Genomic DNA, 8,182 nt, shown 5'->3' on the forward strand with positions numbered 1-8,182 from the left:
TATGTTATTCCAAAAGCCACTCCTCAAAGCCATAGTTACTACCATGAGAGCATGCTGATGCTTAGATTCGATGTCTTCTTTTCAGTATTACTCCATTACTGTTGGTCTCTACAGCCTCATTTAATGCCTGGCCATGCTCGTTTAAAAAGGAATCACTCAGCAGTTTAGAAACCGGCATGTTCAGCAAACACCAAGTTCTTTTTTTTTTTGTAGTGTAATAATGCAATTTCTGTTACTGTAGCTATAAATATAATAGTCATACTGCGGACTCCCTTACTGTAGCCATACATTAGGATTCCATCTTTTCCATCCCCAAACTGAGATCCATTGTTTCTGACCAGGCCCGGTTCAGGTTGTTGCTACTAAACCATGGGACCACATTGTTTTCTTGTGAGTTCAATGAGGGATAAAATGTCTTTGCCATTTGACTTCCAGTCAACTATCTGTTGACTTCCACTCATGTTGCTTCTCTTATATATATATATATATATATATATATATATGTATATGTATTTCCCCCCTACCGTTCTGTTCCTATCAGGGGCTATCTGTGTCAACAGACCCTCCCGTCTCCTACATCTCCCTCTGTCAGGGGCTATCTGTATCAAACCCCTCCCCCCCTCTCCATCCACCACAGCTAATAGGCCTGTCAGCGCGGTGACATCGCGGGGTCGAACCACGTGACAGCGCTGGACGTCAGAGCCGTCGCCCATTAGCGAGCATGACTCGCCTGTAATGTCAGCAGCGTGACACGCCCGATTCACTCGCTTACACACTGACCATGATATCATATTAGCCGAGAGGTCAAGGAGTGGGTGACCCTCATGAATACCAATAGGATATGAGACGTTAAGAGCGGCACATGGTTTCGTGTCAATTTATTTATTTATTTTTTAAATCGCTGGTGAAAATTTCACCTTCCTTTTTTTGCAGGAACCGGAGACACGGCGAGGTCACGGTGAGCCTTTAACGAACAGGGGAAAAGAGTCAGCAACGAGATGATTAATTAGTTAACAATTTATATTAATGTTCATTGAAAGACCTCCACTTAGAGCGCAATTAATTCTAATTAAAAGAGCGGCTACGGTTATGTCGGCAAGTGAAAAAAAAACCAACAATATAATCAAGCTAATTAAATGGGGGTGGTCTGAAACCCTGCAGCCATCAAGAACCGACGATGCCTGAAAATCAAGTGAAGTTGATCCATGTGTTTATGCACAAACACGTGAAAACAGCTAGTTTTACAAACAAGGCACACGGCCGCATCTCAATTCATTACAAACGCAAGCGATTACACAGATGAGGGTCATGAAGCAAACCCACATCGTGAAATTAAAATAGAAAATAGAGAAGTGTAGGTTCATATCCATTTCAAACATTTCCTTATTTTTCATCTTCCTTCACCCCCCCCCCCTTCCCGTTTTCTTCAAGTTTGAAATCCCCATAAGATGGCGAGATTGACGTTTTGTTCAGCAGAGTTCACAGTGGTAGGAGCTGGTGTGATGCGCCGAGCCCACCCGAAACTGTCAGGGCCGACAAAACGGCTCGTCTCTGAGCCGACGCCGGCTGAGATATATCGCTACACGTGTCACCGCAAATGGACCACATCCTCAGTGTGTGTGTGTGTGTGTGTGTGTGTGTGTGATAAGGCCACTCACCTCCATGTGACCTGATCACTCTTTCTCCCTCATCCTTACGTCCCCACTTTTTTGTCTCTTTAATTCAACACGCCCTCCATTCCTCTTGTCGCACACACACACACACACACACACACACACACACACACACACTCTCAGATAAGACTCCCAGTGTCAATCTCCCTTCACTACTTTTACCCGCTGTGACAACCTTCTGTCCGTCAAACGCCACAATCGTTGCGTCGCCCCGCATCTGACGGTGTTCCTGGTGTCACACACACACACACACACACACACACACACACACACACACACACACACACACACACACACACACCAGCTTTGGCTTGTCACACACCATCTGTCTGTTAGCACTGTCAGTCCTCGGTGGCCCCGCTTTCAATCAAGCCTGTCAGTCAGCTTGTCCCCGAGCCGTCTTTTTGGTCTCCCCCGTCCGTCAAACGCCAATTTAATTTGTTCGTCAGTTCGTGAGTCCTTTCGCTGGGTTTTTCCTTCTCGGTATTGCGGGACCTACTTTAAAACAAACGTACGCTAACGCTTACCTAACTGACTGACACCCGCTGATTGAACCTGTCCGGCGGTGACATGTCCCGGGCTTCCTTGATCTCGTGGCTGTTTTGGGAAATGATGGAAGTGGATGGGAGGAAAACTCCACTTCATTCTCTTTCTCTCTTTCTCCCTTTCTTACTCTCTGTCTCTCTCTCTCTCTCTCTCTCTCTGTCTCCTTTTTTTTAATCTAACTTTGCGTGTCAAAACGTCAATTGTGCACCGAGGGGATGTGACAAGCTCCAGGGCCCCGGGGGGGTTGTACGGCTCCAAATAGAGGGCCCTGCTACAAATTGATTTTGATTTTTTTCCTCCAAATCAGTCAAAGTGTTTAGCTTTAATGCGAGCTGATAGAGAGAGCCACTTGGAGCACGGCAGGATGAGGAGAGCGGGACAGTAACCGGGGAGATTAGCCCTGTCACTCCGGAGATCAGTGGTCATCACTGTTGCTCCGCACACAGCGACACACACACACACACACACACACACACACACACTGAAATTGAAATTAGTTGCACTTATGGTTTTAGCTCTCACGTGCACGCTTGTAAAGACGCACGCAAATGTGATGATTTTAAGTTAACGCGGCCACGCTGCTACTATCCTCGACACACACACACACACACACACACACACACACACACACACACACACACACACACACACACACACACACACACACACCCCTTCTCTTCTTATCACTGTATCTGTCAGCCGTGCAGTGCAGACAACAAGGTAGAGTGCAGTTTCCAAAACCCCTACCGGATCTTTTACATAACACCACAGCAAACTGAAGAGTCACGCACACAAAAACACACTCTCAAACCCACACACACACACACACACACACACACAACTGTTCACCACCCCCCCCCCGTAGCCTATGTAGATGATACCGGGTAAGTGAGTAGCTCTGCTGACACCATCATACATATTCAGGCAACGCTTATCTTTTAAGAGTAGTTTTTTTTCTTCGTAGCAAGCGTCCACATGCTGGCATTTGTTTAACCCTGTAGGTGTACTCAGAGCGCGTTTTTATAACGCTTCCGTGTCTAAAGCGCATGTTGATAATGGCTTTTTACAATGTGGTCGAGCTGGGAAAGCGACATTTACTTTTTCGCTCTTGTGATAAAAACTTTGGGTCCTCTGCAGACACAAAGCACTGGCCTTCACCCAGTTTCCCGGAGAGTAAAAAAGAAAAAAATCAGATCAACCAGCATGATGCCTTCCGAGGCCTTTCATACCCAGTCACCTGCTGTCTGTGGCCAATCAGGGAGGACCTCTGGAATTACTGCCACTGTTATCCCAGGTGTCCTCAATCTCCCCTCGTTCTGGACCCAACTGGTAGTCGAGTGGACTTTGACAAAATGCGTTAATCAAATGTACCCTCCAAAGAGGCATAAGCCTCCAAATGGGTTGGGTCCTTCCACCTTTTCCTTCAAATGAGTGCAGTCCTCCCTGTGTTTTGTATCCAAAGCTGAAGCAACTATAAAGTTCAAATGTGACCAAAAGCAAAGTCAACAAGGTCTTTTTTTTCTCAAGGTCCGGTTTTCATTAAAGCAACAAGCATTTCACTTTTTTTTTTATTTGGCCTGACATTGTTATGTGATCGGCCCATCGAAAGTTGTGCGTTCTGTGCCGATGCGCCAAAGAGTGTACTTCCTGCCAGGCTGCTGTCAGCGCTGTCAGCTGAAGAGCCAATCGCACTGAACACAACCGAACAATCGGCACCGGACCGGAGACGTCGGAGCAGCGAACAGAAACGAGTCAACGCTGCTCTGCGTCCCTCCGTTGTGCTGTAACTGTTTCCATCACAGTTAGTTTTTATAGTTAGGTCATTGTTAGAAGACTGCCAGTTTGTTGGAGTTTACAGCCTGCCATGCTGCTGTTACTGTACTGTGATGCAGCTACAGCAAAGTGTAGTAATGTGACTGAGCAAATGTCTCTGCTTCTTTCCATAACCTCAACCATACTCTTGTTGAAAATAGCCATGCAAAAACAAGTCTGATCGTATAGAAGTGTATGAGAGTATGCTTTAAGGCGGGGCTACCTTGTGATTGACAGGTCGTTGCCACGGTGTTGTCTGGTCTAGGAGTTTTGAGAACTATTTGTAGCCATTTTGGTCGGCAAAAAACGTCTTATTCGGCGTTGTACTTAGCTCCACCCTCTCCTGTCACTTCAGGTTGCAAAAAACGACAAGATGGCGACAGCCAAAATGTCGAACTCGAGGCCTCAAAACCGGAGTCCACAAACCAATGGGTGATGTCACAGTGACAACATCAACATTTCTGCTCAGCGTTACAACTATTTCACTCCCGCAAAAGTCAACGTATGTCAATAGGCCGCTCCAGTCTCTCTGACATGTCAGCTAGTCTTGTTGTTGAGGAGGAAAAGGAGGAATGCCGCTCTCTTCTGCATACCTTCATTTGGCTTGGATTCAGACGCTGGAGAAGGCACAGCGCCCGGTAGCCGAGGAAGTGCGACGTCGGGCACGGACGAGATGGCCCCCGGCCTCACCGCGCAGCACATCTCCTTGCGCCAGTGTCTGCTCATTTGCCAGAGCTTGATGGCCTTGAACTTGGTGAGTGGATGGGAAGTGACAGCATCAAAAGCCTGAGCTGAGCCAGTCAAACTTCACAGCCCCTCCTGTCAGCAAGACAATCCCATGAGGGAAGGAGGGAGGAAGGGAGGGAAGGAGGGAGGGAGGGAGGGAGCTCAGCTCATCGTTGCTGCGCGCCAACCAACCACTTCCCATTACCGCGGACCACGTCGACTTAGCGGCCTTCAAACACTAAGAGGTAAAAAGCCTCCTGCGTGACAGCAACACTTTTAACACTTTGAATATATGCATACATATCCATGCACATGTACGCCCATATATTTCTCACTCCTGCTCCCCTCACTTTCATGCCAGTTTAAGTCGCGTTGTGTTTTTTTTTTTTTTTTTTTTTTTTATCGACTTTAAAAGGCCGGAGAGAGGATCAGAGGCCCGTTTCCCATGAGGTCAGCACTTTCCTCCAGCGCCAGGGATGAGCTCTAAGGTGCCCTGTAATGTGCGAGGAGACGGCATCTAATAGATTGATACACAGGTTTTGACGTGCTATTTGAGCGTGCAGGCCCCGCTGTAATTGGCCACGTCACCATGCATTAAATTAACGATATATAGAGGAGTGCCCTGAGACGAGTGTCTTGGCCCGATCCGTCAGCCATCAGCGCAAAGTGCATGTGACAGGCCTCTCTGAGAGGAGGAAGAGGAGGAAGAGGAGGAAGAGGAGGGGGAGGGGGTGCTTTTTGAAAGTATTACTCTGATTGACGTCTGAGCTCGAGCTCTTTGTGTCCTTCTTTACTTGCTGGCCTTCTTTCTAGTCGTCTAGAAGCCATCAGGGAGTCATTCACACCTGCACTAGTCATGTACTTATTCAGTATTGAGGAGCTACTGTGAGGAACTTTTAACTGATCATGAGAGAGTCTCGATTTAATTCTGTATGACCTACATAAGTAAACAAGATCATCAGCGAGACACAAACCATGGTCCCGGCGATCCTGGTTTACAGGGAGGGCCCTTTAAAACAAATGATGGGTTTATTACTAACTTTTGTAATTTTGCACGCGCCAAAGCCATGGCCGAAACCTCAGAATGTGCTCACAAGCATGACGATGATGCAAAAACCCCACAAAATTAGTCGTTGGAAGAGAAAATGAAGACAAAGTGTAAAGAATTACAACCCAACAACAGGTTTTGCTCCCTAACCCACAATAAAGAAGTCATCACATGATTTGTGAGCGTTACCTAATCCAGGTCACTATCACTGTCAATTATTTATTTGACTTATTTACTCAAACGTTACCTAATCTACCCAAATCTGTGGCCAGGAAAGGGGAGAAATCCTCGGTACTAGATTAGATCTCATCTCATCTCATCTTCGACCGCTTATCCGGGATCGGGTCGCGGGGGCAACAGCTCCAGCAGGTGGACCCCCAAACTTCCCTTTCCCGGTGCCACATCAGCCAGCTCTGACTGGGGGATCCCGAGGCGCTCCCAGGCCAGTTTTGGAGATATAGTCCCTCCACCTGGTCCTGGGCCTCCCTCGGGGTCTCCTCCCAGCTGGTCGTGCCTGGAACACCTCCCTAGGGAGGCGCCCAGGACTAGATTAGATTTAACTTTATTTTCAAGAACAAAATGCAGTTTTGCATCTACAGAATGAATAAAAGGGCAAAAAAAAAAACCTGTACCGTGTAGAAAACAGTACAATATATGAAGCAGTTATGATACGTCGCTGCCCGTGTAGCAACAAGTCTCGACCGCTTCAAGTAGTACGCTGGTGTCCGGCAAGCCAGAGCACGGACCAATCAGTGAGGAGCTACCGGCAGCTACGGGCGGGGCTTAGGTGTGTGAGTGACAATACGTTTGTTCAGTTATATCAGACCTGGAAAGTATTAGAGAAGAGAAACAAATGCCACAGAATACTGTCGTGGTGCTAATGGTGTAAGCTACGGTGTTCTATGTAAGACAAGTGAAGGACTTCTGTCAACAGACAAACAACGGTGTCGAATTTGGACCCTATTTTAAAATCATTGCACAGCCCGCACTATGTCTTAGGGATTTATTTACATAATGAAGGTATGGTTTTGATATATAGTAAAGGTCATCAAATACAAAGCAATAAAAAATAACGCAGAGGCAGAACCCTTTTTAATAAAAATGTTTGCATCAAGCAGACAAATGTAATTTCCATGGGCTAATCCAAGGCAGCAGAACGGCGGAAATAAGAAGGTTATTTATTTGTGCAGTTAAAATAGAACTTTCATTTGACTTCAAGCAATTAAAGAAAAGTTCAGAACACTTCATCGAAAGTGAGCTGGACACAATTCTTGTCATTGTAAGGGTGCTACCGGGTGCTACAACAAAATGTAGGTGCCTTTTTAAGCAAGTCAAAGCTCCCATCAAGTCACAAGGTGACACCATTCTTTTGTCAGGCCCCTCACACCAATCACTGACAACATCTGGAGCTTCTCAGCGTGGCTACCTTTTAATGACATTCTATTCTGTCAAACAAGGCCTCGAATTCAGAGAAAAGAATGGGAATTCTTTTATTAGCTGCTATGGGAATTAGAGCCGGACTCTTGAGTCTCAGGTATGTGTAAATGGCGCCCAGATAAGTTTGCGCGGGTGAAAAAAATGATTAAAAAGTCTCACCTCGGGCCCCCTTCTCACCTCACGCCTGCCTTATGTGAATGGCACGTGTGCGTGTCCGTACGTGCGCGGCCATATATACACATGTCCGCCGTGAATGTGTGCGCGCGAAAGCGTGATGGAAACACTGACTCCTCTAATCTTTAAATTACCTCCGAAAAAAAAAAAGAGAGAGAGCGCTGACCTTTACACAGAAGTTATATAAAGTTCAATTTAACAAGCCTCTCCTCTGTGATTTATTAACCTGAAATCTGAAGTGGAGCCCGTTTCCTTCACCGCTGCGCCACTTGGTTTGCAGCAAGAAGAGAGAAAAGCATCACCTGTGGAGCCTCTTCAAGAGTGCGCCGCTCTTCGCGAGGCCGTATCGGGTGTGTTTTGTCTCAGCTGCCCCCCAGCTGAACAGCTCGAAAATGACTCAGGCATTGAAAAGCAATCATGACGAGTGACTCATGCTTGTGCGCCGTATGTGTCGGTTCATTTCCCCCTTCTATGGGCCGCGGTTTTCTTTGGCTGCCTTCTTCACCTCTTGCACCCGCTCCTCTCTTGTTAAAGAAACCCTCCCATCCTCCTCCCTCACCCCTCTCACTGTACAGCGTGGGCTCAAAAGAGCAGGTTTGTTTTCTTAAGAAGGGGGGGGGGGGGGGGGGGGGAGGAGGAGGGGGCGGTTGCAGAGTCGAGTAAGAGCGAGACAGGCCGAAGAGGACAGAGGTAAACAATCGAGATGAGAGGGTGAATGACGGAAGAGGGAGAGAAAAGGGGGGGGGGGAGGATCTCTCCACAGAGC

The sequence above is a fragment of the Cebidichthys violaceus genome, unplaced genomic scaffold, assembly GCF_023349555.1.
Source record: "Cebidichthys violaceus isolate CVI_PGR_0920_01 unplaced genomic scaffold, fCebVio1.0.p SCAF_116, whole genome shotgun sequence".
In the NCBI taxonomy this organism is placed as follows: domain Eukaryota; kingdom Metazoa; phylum Chordata; class Actinopteri; order Perciformes; family Stichaeidae; genus Cebidichthys; species Cebidichthys violaceus.